At 36.5% G+C, this 21,281-nt stretch overlaps 2 pseudogenes; both read right to left on the reverse strand.

The window, feature by feature from the left end:
* Window positions 1-6,404: 6,404 nt before the first annotated feature.
* LOC119514651 lies at window positions 6,405-7,355 on the reverse strand (annotated as a pseudogene).
* Window positions 7,356-16,178: 8,823 nt separating this feature from the next.
* LOC119514652 lies at window positions 16,179-17,199 on the reverse strand (annotated as a pseudogene).
* Window positions 17,200-21,281: the final 4,082 nt, after the last annotated feature.

Raw genomic sequence — 21,281 nt, forward strand, 5'->3', positions numbered from 1 at the left:
TAGTGAAAGTTTTACTTCTTTTCTCCAATTTGGATGTCTTTTATTTCTTTTTCTTGCCTAATGCTCAATTTAGAACTTCCAGCACAATTTTATTGAATAATAATGGTGACAGTGGGCATCCCTGTCTTGTTCCTGATCTTAGAGGGAAAGCTTTCAATCTTTCCCTATTGAGTATAATGGGTTTTTCATATATTGCCTTTATATTGAGAAAATTCCCTTCTATTCCTATCCTTTGAAGTGTTTTAATCAGGAAAGATGTTGAATTTTCTCAAATGCCATTTCTGCATTGATTGAGATGATCATGTGGTTCTTCTGCTTTGACTTAGATATGTAGTATACTACATTGATTTTCTTGTGTTGAACCACCCTTGTACCCTGGGTAAAATCCCTCCTGGTCATGGTAGCCCAAATGTCTTTTAATCATGGAACCTCAAAAACTTCTTAAAATTCATGTGATAGTTTAGAAAAACAAGATGAGGTAAAACAATTTGAGAACAAAAATGATGAGGGATGAATTAACCAATCAGACATTGAAGGTTGAACTAGGGCTTTACCTGTGATATTCCAACAGTGCAGCAGTCCTGGTATAGGGACTGACAAATTCCTCATGTAGCAGAATAGAGAGCCCACCATGGACCAAACATATCATAGAAGGTAGTATATGATATGGGTTCATTTTATAACAGGCAGAGAAACAATGGGCTGCCTATGTAGCAAATTGTGCTAAACTAATTGTGTATCCATATACAAACAAACACAGAAATTTATTCATAAAGTATTAATTGTGAAAAGGAAAACTTCAAAAAATTGAGAGGAATATATGTTTATGGTATCACTTTAGGGATTCATTTCTTAAACCAGAAAAAATGCACAAAACATAAGAGAAAATAGTGTAAAAATACAATCTTTTGACAATATTGTAAAACACTGACTATAAAATTTGACAAAAACATTTATATGAACATCATCATAAAGAAGGGGAAATATAAGCTATGGATTGGAGAGAGGTATTTGCTGCACACAATCAATTAAGAATTCATGTTCAGAACACATAAGAATCTTACACACTAATGAGCAAAAGTCCAAAAACCCAGGATGAAATAAAGAGCAAAGACCTGAGTAGACAAGTCACAGAAGAAGAAACTGGTATGGCAAATAAGAGAATAGCTCTTCAAACTTAATAATGAGAAAAATGTAAATACAAATTACATTCAATTTTACCTCATTCTCTTGGAACATGTGTATACATCTGATAATTTCATGTGTTATGGAAGGAATGGAAAAATGGGTACTCATATGCCCTAGTGATGAGAATTTCAATTAGTATTAACACTTTGGAAACAATCAGGCAATCTCTCAAACAGCTAAAAATTCATGCCCTCTGACCCAGCCATTTCAGTGCTACATTAGACCCTAGAGAAACTCTGGCACACATGAGCCAGATGATATTGACAAGAATGTGTACTGTCATACAGAATTCTCACAAGGCATCAAAGAACTGAGAAATGGATGATAAAGTATGTAATTTACTTATTAATGAATTCTGCATATGGTTAAAATGAATGAATTGACATGTATAAATCAAAATTATATAATGTGATGGAACTAAAGCAAGTGTCTATCACACAATATTTGTAAATGCTGATATGTAAAATAATACACATGTGTACTAAAAGTGTAAGTCCTGATTGTAAGCATACTCCTGGCTGTCCTTTCTGTCCATGCTAAAGCCTCTTTGGTGTTATGTGTAACAATGAAAAATAATTTCATTTCACTTTTGGTCTAGGATCTGACTTGAGGAGGATTAAGGTAGGAGAGGTTTTTAGATTCTTAGAGATGGGAAGGGTCTAGATGCTGTGTGGTCCATTTCTTATATGTGTTCCTTTTATAACATCCCAGAATAATGGTCATTATCCTATAATTTAGCACATCCTGTGGCCGAGAGCTTCTGACCTTTCTGAGAGGACCATGGTGAAGACTGTGAGCCTGGTTGGGTTTGAATCAGGCTCTGACATTACTAACTTGGGCAATTATATTACTTATTCTTCTGTAAAACAGGAGTAACAGCAACAACAATAACAGGATCTTCATAAAGTTGTTATGTGGATCAAATGAAATAAGAGCTGAAAAATTCTTAGATCCTGGAGCTGAAAAATTCTTAGATCCTGGAGCATAGTGTTCTTTGTTTTGAATGTCACTTACTAAATGTTAATTATTATTTCACTACCTCCTACACTGGTCTTTTGTTAGCCAACTCTCAATAATCTCCCATCAGGCCATGCACAGATTAAATGTTGAAACATTTGTTAACTTGCATTTTCCTCTCCATAAGTGTCAGGTCATGCAGTGGTACAGGCCTGTGGTTACCTGCCCTGTGTTCAGATCAAACTCCACTTCCCAGGATAGCCCTGTCCAGACATGGCTAGAATGATACAACATGACAGATATTTTACAAATATTATCTGCAGACAGTGACTGCAGCATTCCTTAACTTATCCAAGGAATCCCTGACCCCTGTCTCCCAATGGAGGAAAGCCTCTGATGGTGATGGAGGGAAAATTTAATTGTGTGTTGTCAAATTCCAGTGGTTAAATCCTCTTATTTAACAGCATTTTAAATAAAGAAATGATGTGTGAAGTATATTTTCTGCATTAGAGAATTGTACCTACATCTTAATTAACTGAGTGAGAAACTTATAATTGAATGGAATTTAAATTAAGGAACAGAAAATCTTTTAGAATTTATATTTTTCATGTTTTTAAGACTAAAAATAAGAGGCAGCATACTTAGAAAAAAATTTAGAAGAAAATGTCTCTGGATACAGAAGACAGCAATGAAGAAAGAGCAGAAAAAGGATTTCAATTGGCAGTTTAGGCAGATCTGATACTTCAGGAAGTAAATTAGTCATGATGGACATCAGCAGTCCTTCTAGAGAGATGATTGAAAGGACAAAGAGCTGCAAGACAAAGAGCTGTTACATATTTGTAACATTGTAAAAATGGTATCAACTGTTATATTTTGAGAATTCTATTTTTTAAGCCTAATATGCTCTGGCAAGAATGATTGATCCCAATTATCAAGGATGAGAATTATCAAGGGTGATTGAATTGCTGCTGCATGTTGGGGACGTGGAGGACAATATCTGGAATCCCAGGTTTTCTCTGAGGTTTACTGTTAGTATTTCAGTGTCCAACAGCAAAGATGAGTAGAAACTACAGTTAAAAAACATGAAAGGCAGGACCACTGAGGACTCCAACACTCAGGAATAACCTTTTGGGTCACCTCACTGGTTCTGGTGTCACCATCTTTTACCCTTTGTTCCCCACTCTTAGTGGAACTGACTTACTCCTGTAGTCAATAATCTGTGGATGTCCTCAGCATCAGTCTGTTTTCTCTACCAATGTCTTAACACCTCCATCAATTCCCTGTCCCAATTCTTCTTTGTTCAGAATACCTGGACCTTAAGCCATACAGAATTTTTATTGGGGTGATGGTAGCACAACATTGTGAATGTAACAACAGCACTGAATTATATATTTGAATGTGGTTGAAAGGGGACATTTAACATTATATAGAGATGTTAGAATAGAAATTGAAAACAACAACAGCAATGTAGGAATGTACAACACAAACAGGGAACCAGAACCCTAATGTAAACTGTGTAGTATAGTTAATAGTCCAATTATAAAAATGTTCTTTGATCAATTGTAACAAAAGTCCCATGCTAATGCCAGGTGTTAATAATGGGGGGGGTACATGTAAACTTTGTACTTTCTTCACAATTTTCTTTAGATCTACAGATTCTTTAAGAAAAATTATACTTAAAATAGTATATACTAATATGTCAGTTAAACTGAAAACAAAGACACAAACAAACAAACAAAAAAAACCCTGTTTTTTGACTAGACTTTAACTGATGTACAAGTTACACAATATTTTCCAGACTTAGTCAATACTGGAGCATTGGTCCACAAAGTAAATTAATTTAAAAAGCATCAATAATTTCTTCAGGATGGTGTGTTAGGCAGAATCAAAGGAAGATAACTAAGGCAAACCATGACTGACTTCAGATACAGGTGCCATGATTTTTATTTGCAGTTGGATTTACAAACATACACATATTCTCACCCCTTGCAGGAACTATGGTAGGGAGGTCAACCCCCCTGTCTAACTTTAAGGAACACAGGAATGGTGTGCGATTGATTCAGAAGTTAAGTGTACTGAGTTTTTCAAAGAAGCTGTATTTCTTCAGTCTTTTTTTTCTATCCTCTTTGGCACCTATTTTTTACTATGAGGAATATCTTATATCCTTTGGCCCTCTTGAGTTCACCCACAAGAGCAAAATTAATATTTATTAATTCATTATTTAAGCAGAATATTTCAAGATTCATTTACTTGTTTAACAAAAATTTACTGAGTAACTACTATATACTAGCCCTGTTGTAAGTGCTGGGTGTACAGCAATGAATAACTCAGACACCAAACTTAACATCATAAAGAGGACATACAGACAATAAATAGATTCAAGTAACATCTTCTTTGGCTAAAGTTGACATACTGAAATAAAATATCTTCATTCATTCCATCAGTTTATCATATACACACCAGTTTCAGATGCATTTGTAATCAAATCTTTTTTCATTAAATTTTTCTCTTCCTTGGTGTTTTATAGCCTAAGAAAGCATTAAAACGTAAATAGAATCATCTTTCAACATCCTTGGACAAACTCTTGGCAGTGTTTACTATCTCTAGATAATTTTTACCGGCAATTAAAAAAAGTAGATAAAGGAAAAACTTGTACACTGTTCTAAGATGCCCTCAATTCAACTCTTTAAATCATTATTCTGTTTGGAAAGGAGAGATTTATGGACAATCAATGATATAGTATAAATATTTTGTAAAACATTTAAAATTTTCAATGAATAGAATGAGATCATTGGGAGTGGTCTTCCTTGAGGAGCTATTTTTGTCCTGCTGAATTAGCTGTGGGTGTTTGAGGAATATTATCTACATAACCAGAGCTGGTCACCCAGAATAAAAGCCTCATCTACCCTGGGCCATGCTGGAGAAACATGCAGACATCAGTTTCAATAAATCTCTTTTACTTTATTATTTGGTATGCAAATTTTCTGGATACTCAGCTTTATTTCATGTTATAATTTATGCAGAATGTGCCAATTCTTTATTACTTTAAAATGCAATCAATCTATTGGTGTGTGTTATTCTAGTAAGATTTTAAAGAGAGTCTTATGATGTTTAGAGATAGTCTAGTTTAATGAACTGTGCAGTAAGAACAAAAATATCTCCTAAATGAGTTTATTTTAAGAGGTCAATGGATGGGTAGATAATGTCTTGTATAATTATGTGTGAACACTCTTGTGTAATTATGTCTGATCATTCAGATACATTTTAGTGTCTGATATTTTCATTCATTCATGCCACTTTCCACCAATAGTGAATGGATGCACCAGCACTGTGAGAGTAATAGAGATACATTAAGACAGCTCTTGTCCTCAGTCTTGAAAGCATAGAAGCAGCAATCAAGCCTAATAATTGAGTGGTGGTTTGAGTCTGTACGTACTCCGGAAAAATATGCTCTTAAATTTAATCCATTGCTGTGGATATGAACCCATTGCAAGGAGAACATTTTCATGAGGCTATTTCAGTTAAGGGGTGACCCATTTCAATCAAGATTGTTCTTAATCCTATTAGTGAAGTCATTGATAAGTGGAATAAATTCAGACAATGAGAGAGAAAGTCACAGCTGGAGGAGCCAAAGCTGAAATCAATGGAACCCAGAATTCAAGGGAGAGCCCAGGAGGCACCACCATGTGCCTTGCCATGTGATAACCTAAGGACCAAAGGTGGTTGGCAGCCTGCCAAGATTACCACAGTCTTGGGAAAATAGGATTGCCTTGATTTGGAAATTTTTCTGGCCTGAAAACCATAGGCTAATACATTCCCATTTTTTAAGCCAGTCTATTTTATGATATTTACTTAAGCGGCCTATGAAGCTTAAACAAATGGTAAAAATTGACATTCCGATAGTGATTTACATCCTTCATAACATGAAATGATGTGTTCCAATAACAGTGTGATAGAGCACAGCAAATATTTTTGGTCATAACTTGCAGATGTAGAAGAAAATGCTGAGACTTTCCAAACTCTATTCTGCTAGTCAGTAGCACAGCTGGAACATGAAACTAAGGTTCTTGTCCTGCCACTCTGCCAAAAGAACAATAATGCATACAAAGTGGTCATGTTGTAAGACTGCAGTCTCATCAAACTCTTACAGGATTTTGGAATGGAGGGATTTTCTGGCTGGAAAGTTCAAAGCTGGATACTTGGAAAGGATGACACTGGAACTGGATTCTCAAGTGCATTCAAATTAGGGACTGTAGTGTCTAATGCATGCATGACCTTACATTCATTATAAGGAAACTTTTGCTGAAGAGCTTCCCCAAGGCAGCCTTCATGTCCCAGTTTCTCAGGCTATAGATGAAAGGATTTAACAATGGGGTCACCACCAAATACATCACAGTTATCACTGCATCCTTCAGGCTTTGACTGATCAGAGAGCAGAAATAAAAGCCCATCACCATCCCATAATACAGAGAGACAACTTTGAGGTGGGAGCTAGGGGTGGAGAAGGCTTTGAGCACACCCCTGGTGGATGAAACCCATAAGACAGTGGCAAGGACCTGAAGATAGGAGATGATGCATATTAATGACAAGGAGAAAACCCCAGCCCCTAGGTACATCATCTTCACATTAAAGTGCATGTCAGAACAGGACAACTTGATCAAACTGCTAAGATCACAGTAGAAGATGGCCACTTCCTGGTTGCCACAGAAGTTCAGACCAGCTGTGAGTAGATTGTGGGGGAGGAAATTGGTGATTCCAATAATCCAAGACCCAGCAACAAGCAGGAAACAAGACCTTGGGTTCATAATTTTTGTGTAATGAAGTGGGCAGCTGATGGCCACAGCCCGATCATATGCCATCACAGCTAAGATGTAGCTGTGAGTGTTAGCTGAGGAAAGCATGAAATATGTCTGCATAATGCATCCCCTGAAGGAGATGGCTCTGCTGCCCAAGATATGATTTGTGTGCATCTTAGGGATGATTACAGATGATAAAAATATGTCAATGAGGGAGATGTTGGCAAGGAAAAATTACATAGGGTTGTGGAGGCAAACATCAGAGTGATTGGCCAAGATGATGAGCAGGTTTCCCATCAGTATGATGGGGTAGATGAAGAGGAAGAGGATGAAAAAGAAATCATCCTCTGTCTGCTGGTTACTAACTCCTAGGAGGATGAAACACAGGGTAGAGGACTGGTTTTCCTTCTTCATGGCTTCTTCAACATGAAAGGGAGTGAATTGCAGAATTAGTGAATTTACTGTGTGCAATAAGTCCCTTATCTGTTACTTCTAACTCCAATAATCAGCCTTCTCTCATACTGCATTTACTAAATACAGAGACAATATATGGGGAAATATTCCAGTTGGTACATGGGACTATCAGTCACCCCTGGACATTCATGTGCAGGAAATAATCAATCTCTACATCATAAGTGCTCATTATGTGCTAACCCAGCACCACCACCCAGACAACTAGGTTTTAATCATTTTAGAAATAATTAACTCTCTGCATTCCATGTCCTAGACACTTTATTAGGCTCATGGAAAAATAATAAATATATAATAAATACTGTTTATTCATCAATTTATTCAACCTATACAGACATAGTCTCAACTCCCAAGTGCCTTATAAATTAGTAGAAGGGCCTGAATAACAAAGTAATCTTATTACACATGACAAGAAAGGGCAGTATTGGGATTCTTTGACCAAACAATCCTGTGCAAAAGTTGTATTGGTGGAGGGAGCAGCCCAGACAATCAGTAACTTGTCCACTGACCAAACACAGATTGAGCCAGAGCCCAGGGGGTAACAGGTGTCTACACTGGCATTCAGAGATTGTAAATCACAAGAACAATTGGGTTTATTTAGGTATAACCAACCTAGAAAGTGTCCTTCACATGTGTCCTATTTTCAAAGCAGACTTTCCCCTTGTCCTTTGATAAGCTGTATCTCTTTTCCAATCCCTTAGTCACAATTCTTTTCTTTTTGTTCCGTTATTTTTTTGGTTGTTATTTCTTTTGGTGACTTATCTAACTCCATAGTGGCTTCATTTACTGCTGTGTCAATGTCTCTAAATTGTATATCTATTGACTTGATCTGTCTTTCCCATATTTCCATGTTCATTCATCCTGCCAACACATTCAGCCAACCCTTTGTTCTGTACATTCTACATGAGCAAGTTCTGAGGAAGAAAACTCTATCTTATTTTATTTTACCATCTCTGGAAAAATTAGTGTGGACTATTGTTCATTGTATTGACGAAGGTGTTTTTAAAATTAATTTGTTTTTATTAGAGAAGTTGTAGGTTTAAAGAATAATCATGCAATAAAAACAGAGTGCACTAGTGGTTAGCACTCAATATTTCTTGAGTTGAATTCATGTGTATTTCCTGGTTTCCTAATATATGGGATGCTCATAGGAGCATTAAACCTGTTTATCCATCATGTCTGCATCTGATCTTGTTTCTTCTTCATTTAAAAGAAATCTTAGTTAACTCAACATTTGTATTTACTCTCACTGCTTTAGATTAGACCATCATCATTTTCTACACAAAATGTTGTATTGCTCCTTTAACTGATTATACTTTTCCTCCTTTTTGATCCATCTTATAATCTCAGGCCATACTAACTGTAGTAGAGACTAATATCCACTCACTCAAATGCAGTTTGTTCTCTTCTTCTTGGACACTTAGCTATCCTTCATTACCCAGGCATCCTTTCTGTGAGCTGTGGTCATGTGACCGAGTCTACTCATGGATTGATGTGTCCCTGTTCTGGGTTTTCACCATATTCTCTTTCCCTTTTGCCAACTGGATGCAAATGGCAAGGAGTCAGTCACATGGTGGAATGATTCTGTGTGATTCTCCCTACGTAACTTTGAGTGCCACCTACTACCAAGATCCCCAACTTGGGGCTTTTACAAAGGAGAGAAATTAACCTTTTATTTTATTATTTATGTCTTTATTTGATCTTTACAAGCAAATATTCTCCCTTCCATATTTTGGCCATACAAGAATTGGAAAGGAAAGTTCAAAGTGGATAAAATTCAGACAACATCTGGTGTCTGAAAAAAACATTCGGGGGAATTTATAGATAAACTAAGAGAGTTCTGCAGGATTTGAGGCTGTAAATCAGTATTAAAAAATCAAAACTGTCACTATATTAAGAAGAATAGTTAGAAAATATATTTTAAGGAAAGATCTCCATTCACAATAACAGTGAAAATTTTAAGGCATCTAGGCATCTAAAATTAATTCTAACAAGAGGTCCAAGACCACTATCAAAAAAAATTACAAAACTTTACCACAGGTAAAAAGAGAATCTCTAAATGTTTGGGAGATATACAATGTTCATGGTTAGAAACACTCAATGTGGCAAAACTGTCAATTCTTCTCCAACTAATCTATGAATTTGATGCAATCCCAATCAAAATACCAATGTTTTTCTCTTAAAAATGCAACTTAATAAACTGATCCTCCCTAAAATTCATGTAGGGAAAGAATTGCCCTCTCAGGTATTGAAGTGTTTTAATAGGGCTTTAGTTGATATAATCTTAACAGTGGAGTAGGATGGTCATAGGGACTGACAACTGCCCCATATAACAGACTAGTGAGCCCACCACAGACCAAGCATATATTACAAGTTAGTATATGGCATATGTTGCTTTTATAACAGGCAAGGAAAGGATGGCTTGGCTAGTAAATTTTTCTGGGACAATTGGGTACCCATATATAAGTATGGAAAACAATTTCTAATGGAATAATTTGAAGAGAAAAATTTCAACAATTTTAGAAGAAAACAGATTTGTGGTATGGTACCAGCTGATTTCTTCACCCCCACACAGATGCACAAACCCTAAGAGAAATTACTGTAAAATTTGAATTCTTTGAAATTAACATTATTCATATGAAAATGAAACTACAAAGAAGGTGTAAAGACAAGGCATGGACTGAAAGAGGTATTTGCTACATACATGACCATTAAAGGATTTATAATCAGAACACATAAGAGTCTTACACAATAATAAGAAAAAGACCAAACCCAGCAGGAAATAATAAGCAAAAACTTGAAGTAGCAGGTGACAAGACAATAAACAAATGGCCAAGAAACAAATGAATAGATGTTTGATCTCATTAGAAATGGAGAAATGCAAATTAAAAAATTCAATTTAACATCCTTTATCTTTTAACAAATTGTAAAAGTATGAGAATTTCAAGTGGAAAAATGGAAAATAATATGACTTACTGATGAGACTGTAAATTAGTAGAACCACTTTCAAAAGAATTAGGCAATCTCTCTTAAAGCTGAAAATTCATATACCTCTGACACTGCAATTTCACTTCCAGATTAGACCACAAAGAAATTCTAGCACATGTGGTCAGGAAGATATTCACAAGGATGTGAATATAAAGAGTTCACAGTTTGGGGGGATAACTGAGTCTGGAGTGTGGCCTTGAGCCAGGAGACTCAATCATGTTTATGTCTTATAAAAAACATAAAATTACAGAACCAAGAATTGCAGCATTCCCCAAACAGAATAGATCCAAGTGAACTGACTCCAAAACACTTAATAATCAGATTATCAAATGTCAAAGGCAAAGAGAGAATTATGAAAGCATCAAGAGAAAAGTGATCCATCACATACAAAGGAAGCTTGATAAGACTATGGGTGGAAATCTCAGTATAAACCATGGAGGCAAGAAGGCAGTGGTAAGATATCTTTAAAATACTGAATGAGAAATACTACCAAACAAGAAATGTCCTTCAAAAATGAGGGAGAATTTAAAATATTTTCAGACAAACAGTGAGAGAGATTGTGAAAAAGATACCTTCTCTACAAGAAATACTAAAGCAAGCACTACAGACAGTTAAGAAAAGACAGGAGAGAGAAGTTTGGGGAAGAGTGCAGAAACGAAGAATGTCAGTAAGGGTAAGAAGAGAGAGAAAGGAAAAAATAAAAATAAAATAAGATATGACATATAAAATCCAACAGACAAAATGGTAGATAGTAGACATTATGTTGAGTGAAATTACCCAGAAATGAAAGTATAGATGCTTTGTGGTCTCACTAATGTGAGCTAGTATTGATGAGTGAAACTTGAAATTTGAGAGTTCAGATCACATGTTTTCAGGAGATAGAAAGAAGTTACTGAACAGGCATTTGATGCTGAAGGATTACAGAAGGTTCAATGAGATTGATTGTATAGATCCAGAAATGGAATGGATAGCATAATAGTGTGTGATGGTGGCACAATATTGTAAGTACCCTGAACTTCCATGATACCAGAAGGAAAGACAGGAGATAGAGACAAGGATTGTATAACTTAGTAAAACCTAGAGTGGTCAGTGAAGGTGATTAAATGAACAAAATTAAGAATCTTTTTAAATGAGGGAGAACCAATAAATGTCAACATTGTAAGGTGTTGAAAACTGGATGGTATAGGGGAAAAATACAGTCAATGCAAACTACAGCCTGTAGTTAATGGTAACATTGTAAGATGCTTCCATTAATTGTAACAAAGGCATTATACCAAAGCTAAATGCCTATAAGAAGGGGATATAAGGAAGGGGTATGGGATTCTTGGTGATGTTGTTCTATGACCCTTCCATTGTATTTAATTTTTAATTTTTTTGTTCTTTTATATTTATATTTTTCATTTTGTTTTTGCCTTTTCCTCTTTCTTTGCAGAAGAAATGGAAATGTCCTCATATCAGTTGTGGTGGTGAATGCATAGTTATGTGATTACATCAAGAATCATTGATTGTTTACTTAGGATTGATTGTATGGTGTGTGAACAAATCTGTTTATAAAAATAACAGAGGGATACAAGTGCTGGAGAAAATGTGGAGAGAAGGATGTGTATTCTCTGTTGGTTCGGAAGTAGAATGGTACATCCCAGCTGGAGAGCAGTGTGGTGGTTCCACAGGAAGCTAGCTATATGGTTTTCATATGGTCCTGCAACCCCATTATTGGATATATACTTGGAAGAACCAAGAACAGGGACATGAGTGGACTTTGCACACTGTTGTTTATGGAAGCTGTATTCATGATTCACAATGGATGGAGGTGGCCTAAGGGTATATCAACTGATAAATGGAATGATGAAATATGGTAAATACATTCAATGGAATACTGAATGGAAGCAAGAAGAAATGAAGTTGTGCAGTATGCATCTAGGTGAATGGACCTTGAGGACAGTATGTTGAGTGAAATAAGCCAGAATCAAGAAGACAACATTATAACACCTCACTAATATGGGCTAACTATAATGTGCAAATTCTGAGAATTGAATCTGAGAGTATAGGTTATCTGGGGAAGACTTATGGAAAAGGTTCCTAGATTGTAAGCTCTTACAACAGTCAAATCTATTCATGAGTTGTAACCATTATCTATAAATTCTGAGATGTTGAACTGTTTGTGTTTAACTTGTCTGTCTCTGGAACTTTGGGTATCCGTGTGACACCTGAGACTCAGCACCTGAGTTTGGCAGCTATGAATATCAGATTTACCCCATAAGCAAATGTGTAAGAGGCTGAAAAGGAGATAGACTTCAATTAGAAACAGGAACAAAATGGAATTGATTAGAACTAAGATAAACCAGACTAAAGGGAAAAGGATGATATTGACTATGTTCTAAAATCTCAGTTTCTGTGTGAGACCAAAGAAAGAGATGTTTATCTGATGCAAAATCTATATTTTCTGCAGCATGCTATATAATTTAAATTGTGTGGTCAGTTTATTCAAACACCATAATTACATGGAAACTTGAATAGGGGGTGATATCTGGTTGGTTTTTACAGGTTAGTGTGAAACCCCAAAACATCCCAGAGTAATTTGGGCAGATAATTAAAAGTATTTGCAAAGCCCCCTTGATGAACTGGGAAAAAGTGTGGAAATATTAAACTTCCTCACCTGGGGAATTCCTAATATTCTCATAAGCAGTGGGAACTATCATTGTAGTAGGCCAACTCTTTGATCCTGGGGCTTGCACTTATGGAGCTTGTTGCTGCAAGGGGTTGGCTAAGCCTACTTACAATTGCACTTAAGAGTCACTCCCAGAAGACATCTTTTGTTGCCTACATGTGGCCTGTCTCTCTCTAAGCCCACTTGGCAGGTAACTCACTGCCCTCTCCCCATATGTGGTTCATGACTCCCTGGAGTCTAAATTTCCCTGGCAGTGGAGGACGGGACTCCCAGGGAAGAACCTGGACCTGGCTTCAAAGGATTGAAAGTCCTCTGGAGCAAAAGGGGAAACAGAAATGAAACAAAATAAAGGTTCAGTGGCTGAGAGATTCCAAGTGGAATTGAGAGGTCATTCTGGAGGTTATTCTTTTGTTATATAGATATCCCTGTTTAGTTTTTAGTGTATTAGAATAGCTAGAAGGAAATACATGACACTGTTGAACTTCAATCCAGTATCCTTGATTCTTGAAGATGATCATATAACTATATAACATATATGGTATGATTGTGTGATTGTGAAAACCTTGTGACTCACACTCCCTTTATCCAAGGTATGGACAGATGAGTAGAAAAAATGGGGAGAAAATGTAAATGAATAATGGTGTGGGGGGAAACAGTATGAGATGTTTAATTGTTTCTTTTTACTTTTATTCTTATTCTTATTTTTATTTTTTGGAGTAATGAACATGTTCAAAAACTTGATTGTGGTGATCAATGCACAACTATATGATGATGCAGTTGATTTTACACTTTGGATGACTGTGTGGTATGTGAATATATCTTTAAAAATTGCATAAAACGGTGTTGAATTTTGTTGAAGACTTTTCCAGCACCTATTGAGATGATCACTTGACTTTTTCCTTTTAATTTGTTAATGCATCATATTACATTGATTGATTTTCTTATGTTGAACCACCCTTGCGTGCCTGGGATGAATACCACCTGGTTGTGTGTATGATTATTTAATGTGTCTTTGGATTCAAAATGCAAGTATTTTGTTAAGAATTTTTGCATCTATGTTCATTAGAGAGATTGTCATATAGTTTTCCTTTCTTGTAGCATCTTTATCTGGTTTTGTTATTAGACTGATGTTAGCTTCATAAAATGAGTTATGTAATGTTCCATTTTCTTCAATTTTTTGAAAGAGTTTAAGTAGGATTTGTGTCTGTTCTTTTTGGAAAGTTTGGTAGAATTCCTGTGAAGCCATCTGGCTCTGGGCTTTTATTTGTAGGAAGCTTTTTGATGACTAATCAAAATCTCTTTACTTGTGATTGGTTTTGTTGAGGTCTTCTATTTCTTCTCATGTCAGTCTATTTGGTTCATGTGTTCCCAGGAAATTATCCATTTCCTCCATATTTTCTAGTTTGTTGGCATATAGTTGTTCATAGTATCTTCTTATGATTTTTAAAATTTCTTCAGGATCCACAGTAATTTCCCCCTTCTCATTTATAATTTTGTTTATTTGGGTATTCTCTCTTTTTATCTTTGTCAGTCAAAGGGTTTGTCAATTTTGCTGATCTCACAGAACCACCTTTTTGTTTTATTTATTCCATTTTTTTATTCTGCATATCATTTATTTCTGTTTTAATCATTGTTATTTCCTTTATTCTACTGGCTTTAGGTTTAGTCTGTGGATCATTCTCTATCTTCTTCAGTAGTTCCATTAGTTCTTTGCTTTCAGCTCTTTCTTTCTTTTTAACATATGCATCTAGAGCTATCACTTTCCCCCTCAGCACCACCTTTGTTGCATCCCATAGGTTTTGATATGTTGTGTTCTCATTTTCATTCATCTTTAGATATTCAGCAATTGTTCTTGCAATTTCTTCTTTGACCCACTGATTCTTTAGGAGTGTGTTGTTTAACTCCCATATATTTGTGAATGCTCTAGATATTTTATGGTTATTGAATTCCAGTTGCATTCCATTGTGATCAGAGAATGTGCTTTGAATAAATTCAATCTTTTTAAATTTATTGAGGCTTGTTTTATGCTCCTCATAGATTATGCATATGATCTACCCTAGAAAAAGTTCCTTGAGCACTAGAGAAGAATGTATATCCTGTTAATTCTCTATGCATATCTGATAAGTCTAATTGGTTTATCACATTGTTAAGTTCTCAGTTTCCTTATTGGTCCTCTGGTTGTTCTATCTATAGGAGAAAGTAGTGTATTGAAACATCCCATGATTATTGTGGAAACATCTAAAGTTTCCATCAGTTTTGCCAATATTTTTCTCATGCACTTTGGAGCACCTTGATTGGGTGTATAAACATTCATGATTGTTATTTCTTCTTGGTGAATTGTCCCTTTTGTTATTATATAGTGTCATTTTTTGTCTCTTATGACATCTTTGCACTTAAAGTCTATTTTTTATGACATTAGAATTTTCACCCATTTTCTTTTGGCTATTGCTTGCATGTAATATTTTTTTCCATCATTTTACTTTCAATTCTTTGTGTCATTGGATATAAGATGAGCTTCTTGTAAACAGCATATTGATGGTTCATATTTTTTAATCCATTCTGTCCATCTATACCTTTTAATTGGGGAGTTTAATCCATTCACTTTCAATGTTATTGCTGTGAAGGCAATTCTTAAATCAGCCATCTTATTTTTTGGTTTTCAGATCTATTCTTCTGTCTTTCTCTTTATTTCCTTTAAGTTACCCTTACTAATACCTTCAGTTCTGGGCACTTCTCCAGGCCTCTCTATCCTGTCTTTTTTTCTCAGCTGGTAGAGCTCCCTTTAGTATTTCTGATAGGGCAAGTCTCTTGGTAACAAATTCTCTCAGCATTTGTTTGTCTGAGAATTTTAATCTCTCCCTCAATTTGAAGGAGAGCTTTGCTGAATGAAGAATTCTTGGCTGGCAAGTTTTATGTTTCAGAGTTTTAAATATGTCATACCACTCCCTTCTTGCCTCTATGGTGCCTGATGAGTAGTCAGTACTTAGTCTTATGTTATTTCCCTTGTATGTGGTGAATCACTACTCTTTTGCTGATATTATTATTTTTATTTTGCTCTCCTTCTAAAGCCAGACTTGATCCCAAGCCATCATACTCACACTCCACTTGCACTAATCATAGTACTGCTCAGAAGCAGTAAGCAGGGCTATGCCTATCCTTAAAGGCCAAAGAAAGGGGTCTTGCTTGGGGAGCTGTCTTTCTGTGAGCACCTGCCACAGGGCACCCTGCACATCAGGGTTCCTAAGGCTGTAGATGAGTGGGTTCAGCATGGGGCTGATCACAGTGTTGAGGATGCCAATACCCTTGTCTGAAGCCTCCACTGAACTCAGCTTCATGTAGCTGAAGACCCCTGTCCCATAGAACATGTCCACCACAGTGAGGTGGGAGCTGTATGTAGAGAAGGCTTCCATCCTGCCTTCAGTAGAGCAAATTCATAGCACAGGAGCCACCACTTGGGCACATGACACAGTGACAAGGACCAAGGGACCACACCCATGAAGGCTGCTGCTACAAAGATCAATTGCTCATTGACTTGGGTGCTAGAGCAGGAGAGCTGGAACAGCTGTGGGAGGTCATAGTAGAAGTGATTGATCAAATTGGGACCACAGAATTTAAGAGTAGACAAGGCAACTGTTTGGGTTAGTGCATTGGTGAAGGAAAAGACAAATGACATTCACACCGGGGCTTACTGGATTCTCAAGCCCATGTGGGTACTGTAGGTGAGGGGCTGGCAGACGGCCAGGTAGTGGTCATAGGTGATAATGGTCAGCAGGAAGCAGTCCACCCTAGTCAAGAGGTGGGTAAAGAAAAGCCGAGGTAGGCAGGCCCTATAAGGAATGTTTCTCTCATTGGTTATGACATGCTGTGCATGGCAGGGACAGTGACAGTGATGCATCCAACATTCAGCAGTGACAGATTCCCCAGGAAGAAGTACATGGGGGTGTGGAGTTTGGGCTCAATGAGGATGGCAGCCAGGATACTGAAGTTTCCACCAATAGTAGCCACATAAGCAAGAAGGAAGAAGACAAAGAGGATGGGCCAAAGAAGTGGAGTTTCTGTTAGGCCCAGCAGAGCAAAATCAGTCACAGACAAACTATCACCTGAGGCTTGTAGAGTCTCTCTTACTAGCATAAAGTTGAAAAAAGCTAGAAAGTTTCAATGGTGATGAAAGGAGAATGAGATCCTTATAGCAACCATCAAGTGTGGCAATGCTCAGGAGAGGGACAGGCTGTAAGAAAACAGAATTAAAGAGGAAGAAATTTAGAGATTGAGACATAGTAAGAAGAGACTTGAGAAATTTGACTCTTAGTACGTAAGAAGAACAGTGACATTGGACAGATTCAAAGATAGGTGAAATTACATAAAAAGTGGAACAAATGTAATATTTGAAAGTTAAAGGGAAATATTATTTTCCTAAAGCCAAAGATACTGGAAGGAAACTCCAAACCTACAGATGGTGGCTTGGCCATAGTTTGGCTAGAGAATGGCCCACAGGATGGAATGGAGGTTTCAGGGGAGGAGTGGAAAAGGCAAGCCACCTCCCAACTTGTGTCCTTACAACCTCTACAGACACATGTCGTCATATGTGATGGCAGAACTGAGATGCCTGCCTTTGCCCAGAATATTAAAATGTTAACTTGGAAGCCACAAGACCTGGTCTAGAGTTTTGGAAAGCAGTGAGTACAACCACTAAGTGAGAGGGCATCATTGAGGACATCTCCAGCTCCACAGCTGGTTAACACCAGATTTTTGAATAGTAAAATCATATTGCATTTCTTCAGATAGAATTTGGGAAATTTGGGCCCCAAAGCACTGACTTTTACTGAATAAGAAAAATGTAAAAAGGATTTTCATGCAGAGTCAGTTTCAAGACTTAACCTCCCAGTGAGTGTTCAGTGAGCACCAAGCTGCCCTCGTCTCTCACACAGGTGGAGACTTAGGTGAGTAGATACCCAGATCATGAATCCCTTTCTGACTCTAATTGAACTACCACTTAGATTCTTTCTCTTCAATTTCCCGACTCTGATTACACATCATCCAACACATACACTCTCATGAATCTCTTAAGATAAGGCCAAAGTCAGTTACAGTGAACTGCCCACACACCTAGTCACTTAGATAATGCTTTCCTTTCCCCAGCTCTGAAGTGGACACATTAATAAAATTAAAATACACAGTGATATACCTCAACCTCTGGTGGTGGCAGAGGGATGGGTCAATAAGTCACTCACATGAAGTCTGCCTTGTATAGTAAAAGGCCAGAGTTGGGGATTCCCAGGGACAATCGGTATGAGCAGAGGAAGACACTTCCTAATGATTAGACTGTGTTTTGAGAATAGTGTCCACAAGTCAACAATGGGCCAAACACCATCTAACTATCTTGCACTTTTTGACTCACACGTTGTTTTATTATTACCTCAAACTCAGTCTTTCCAAATCTGAACATGCCTTCTTCATTCTCAACCTGCTATTGACTTAACTATTTGGATAACAGGCTTATCTTTCTAGTTAGCCAAGTTTGAAACCTTAGTCATCACTGACTTTTCCCTCTCTCTAACATCTCACATTCAAGCACCTAAGTTCCACTGAGTGTTTTTTTGGAGAAGAGAAAAACTTTCCAGGTCCTTGAAGGTGAAATTTACTCAAATGGAAGCTGAGTTGTAAAACTGCAGTCACAGGTCTTGGAGTGGCACTCACCCAGCCAAGGAAGCAAGCAGAAGGCAGGACTAACATACTACCCAGTGCCCCCCACAGAAGAGTTAGCTTATCAAGGAAAGAGAGACAAAAATAACAACTCACTGACATCATTTTCACATTAGGACATTTTCCCACCTCACTGTTATCACTAGAGGCCTCATAAATTAGCACCTTCCAGGGGGAGCTAGAATCAAACACCTGCCTTCCACAGATGTAATGATCTCTAGTACCTTTACGAAGTTTGGGAGTTTCCCAGCATGATTCCATCCTTCATAAATATGGAAAAATTCATTCATTTATTTAATAAAAATGTTTTCAGCACTTACTATGACCTGCACTTTGGTTATTAGCATTTATGAAGTTAAGCAAAACTCAGAAAATGTTAACATACAGAAACTCACACAATATTGGGGGCAGAGTTGGGAATCTTGTATTTGGCTAGTCCAGTCTATCATCTTAGGAGTGAAAGGGAAAGAAGGGGAGTAGAGAATTGTGACTTCCCAGCCCTGCCTGCTGTATCAGGCAGGAAGAGGATGGATGCTGGGTTGAGATTACTTCACATATAATAACTGGAGCACTGACCCCTCCATCACCTCAGGAGGTCACCTCCCAACTCCCATCACAGCTCACCATAACCATCCTGAAACCCTGCTTCTCTTCTAGTCTCAGTCAACTGCCTTACATTTTCTCTGCTCCCACAAAACAATCCAGGCCCTATAGTATCCTGAACTTCTATCATATGGGAATGCAGGGAAGGGATTGACTGCAAAGGAGAATGAGAGATCCTTTTGGAGTAATATAATTATTCTATAGCTTGATACTGATGGAGACTAAATAAGTGTATACTTTGGTCAAAACTCATTGAACTGTACACCTATAAAAGGTTGAATTTTACTGTCTGTAAGTAAAAACTCAATAAACCTGACTTAAAAAAAGAATAATAAAGAAAATATCCTTTTACTACCCAATTTATGAAATAGGATATTCCATTGCATTTGAAGACCTCTGTGTGATTCTCCTTAATTGTATTACTCTACCTTTCTTCCTGGGTAGCAAAAATCTTAAAAAAAAAGAATAACCTTGAAAATATTTTATTACATCAATATACATTTCTAAACAACATATTAAGTTTTGGGTATGTTTGATCTTTACATATGTGGGATCATTCAATAAGTTAATCTTTGACTTGTTTATTTCACTTGATATTTTTGTGTGATTCTCCTATATTAGTGCCTACAGCTATTGTTCATTATATATATATACATATTTATGTATATACATATAGTCATATATTTTTTAAATTCAATTTTATTAAGATTATTCACATACCATATAGTCATCCAAAGTGTGCAATTGTTCACAGTACCATCATAAAGCTGTCATACATCACCACAATTAATTTTTTTTCAATTTTAGAACATTATCATTACTCCAGAAAAGACAAAAAAATAAAAACAAAAACTCAAATCCTCCCATACCCCTAAACCCCACTCTATTACGACTCATAGTATTGGTATTGTACATCCGATACTGTTGAAAGAATATTAAAATATTAATAACTGTAGTACATAGTTTACAATAGGTACATTTTCCCCTATATGCCCTTCTATTATTACTTCTAGTTATACTGAAATAAATTTGTTCTAGTTCATGAAAGAAATTTCTAGTATTTCTTCAGTTAATCATGGGTATTGCCCCCACAAGATTCACTGTTATACATTCCCATATTTTAACTTCCAGCTTTCCTTCTGGTGACACACAAGACTCTCAACTTTCCCTTTCCACCACAATCACATACCATTCAGCACTTTTAGATATTCTCACAATAACATGCTACCATCACCTCTGTCCATTTCCAAATGCTTAAGTTCAACTTAGTCAAACATTCTGCTCATAATAAGCAACTGCTCCCCATTCTTTAGCTTCAGTCTACATCCTGGTAAAGTATATTTCATGTTTATGAATTTACATATTATAGTTATTTCCTTTCAGTGAGATCATACAATATTTGTCCTTTTGTGTCTGCCTTATTTCACTCAATATAAAATCCTCAAGTTTCATCCATCTGTCTGTTTTTTAGGGTTCTATTCATGCACCATAAATTCCATCCTAAGTAAACAATAGATTGCTCCCTGTATAATCATGCAGTTATGCATTCACCATCATCTCTACTATATATATAAGAATATTTCCATTTCTTCCACAAAGAAAGAGGAAGAGTCAAAAAAAGGTAGAGAGGCAAATGAAAAAGAAAAAGAAAGGAAAAAAGTGGTAGCTAAAAAGCAACAGAAGAAAAGCTAAAATTAAAGTAAAGTACATTAAAAAGTCAGATGGCATCGTCAGTGCCAAGAATCCCATACCTCTCCCATATATCCCCCTCTTATAGGCATTTAGGTTTGGTATATTGCCTTTGTTACATTAAAGGAAGCATAATACAATGTATCTGTTAACTAAAAACTCTAGTTTGCATTGACTGTATTTTTTCCACAATACCACCCCATTTTTAACACCTTGCA

Source organism: Choloepus didactylus, chromosome 18 (assembly GCF_015220235.1).
Source record: "Choloepus didactylus isolate mChoDid1 chromosome 18, mChoDid1.pri, whole genome shotgun sequence".
Taxonomy (NCBI): Eukaryota; Metazoa; Chordata; class Mammalia; order Pilosa; family Megalonychidae; genus Choloepus; species Choloepus didactylus.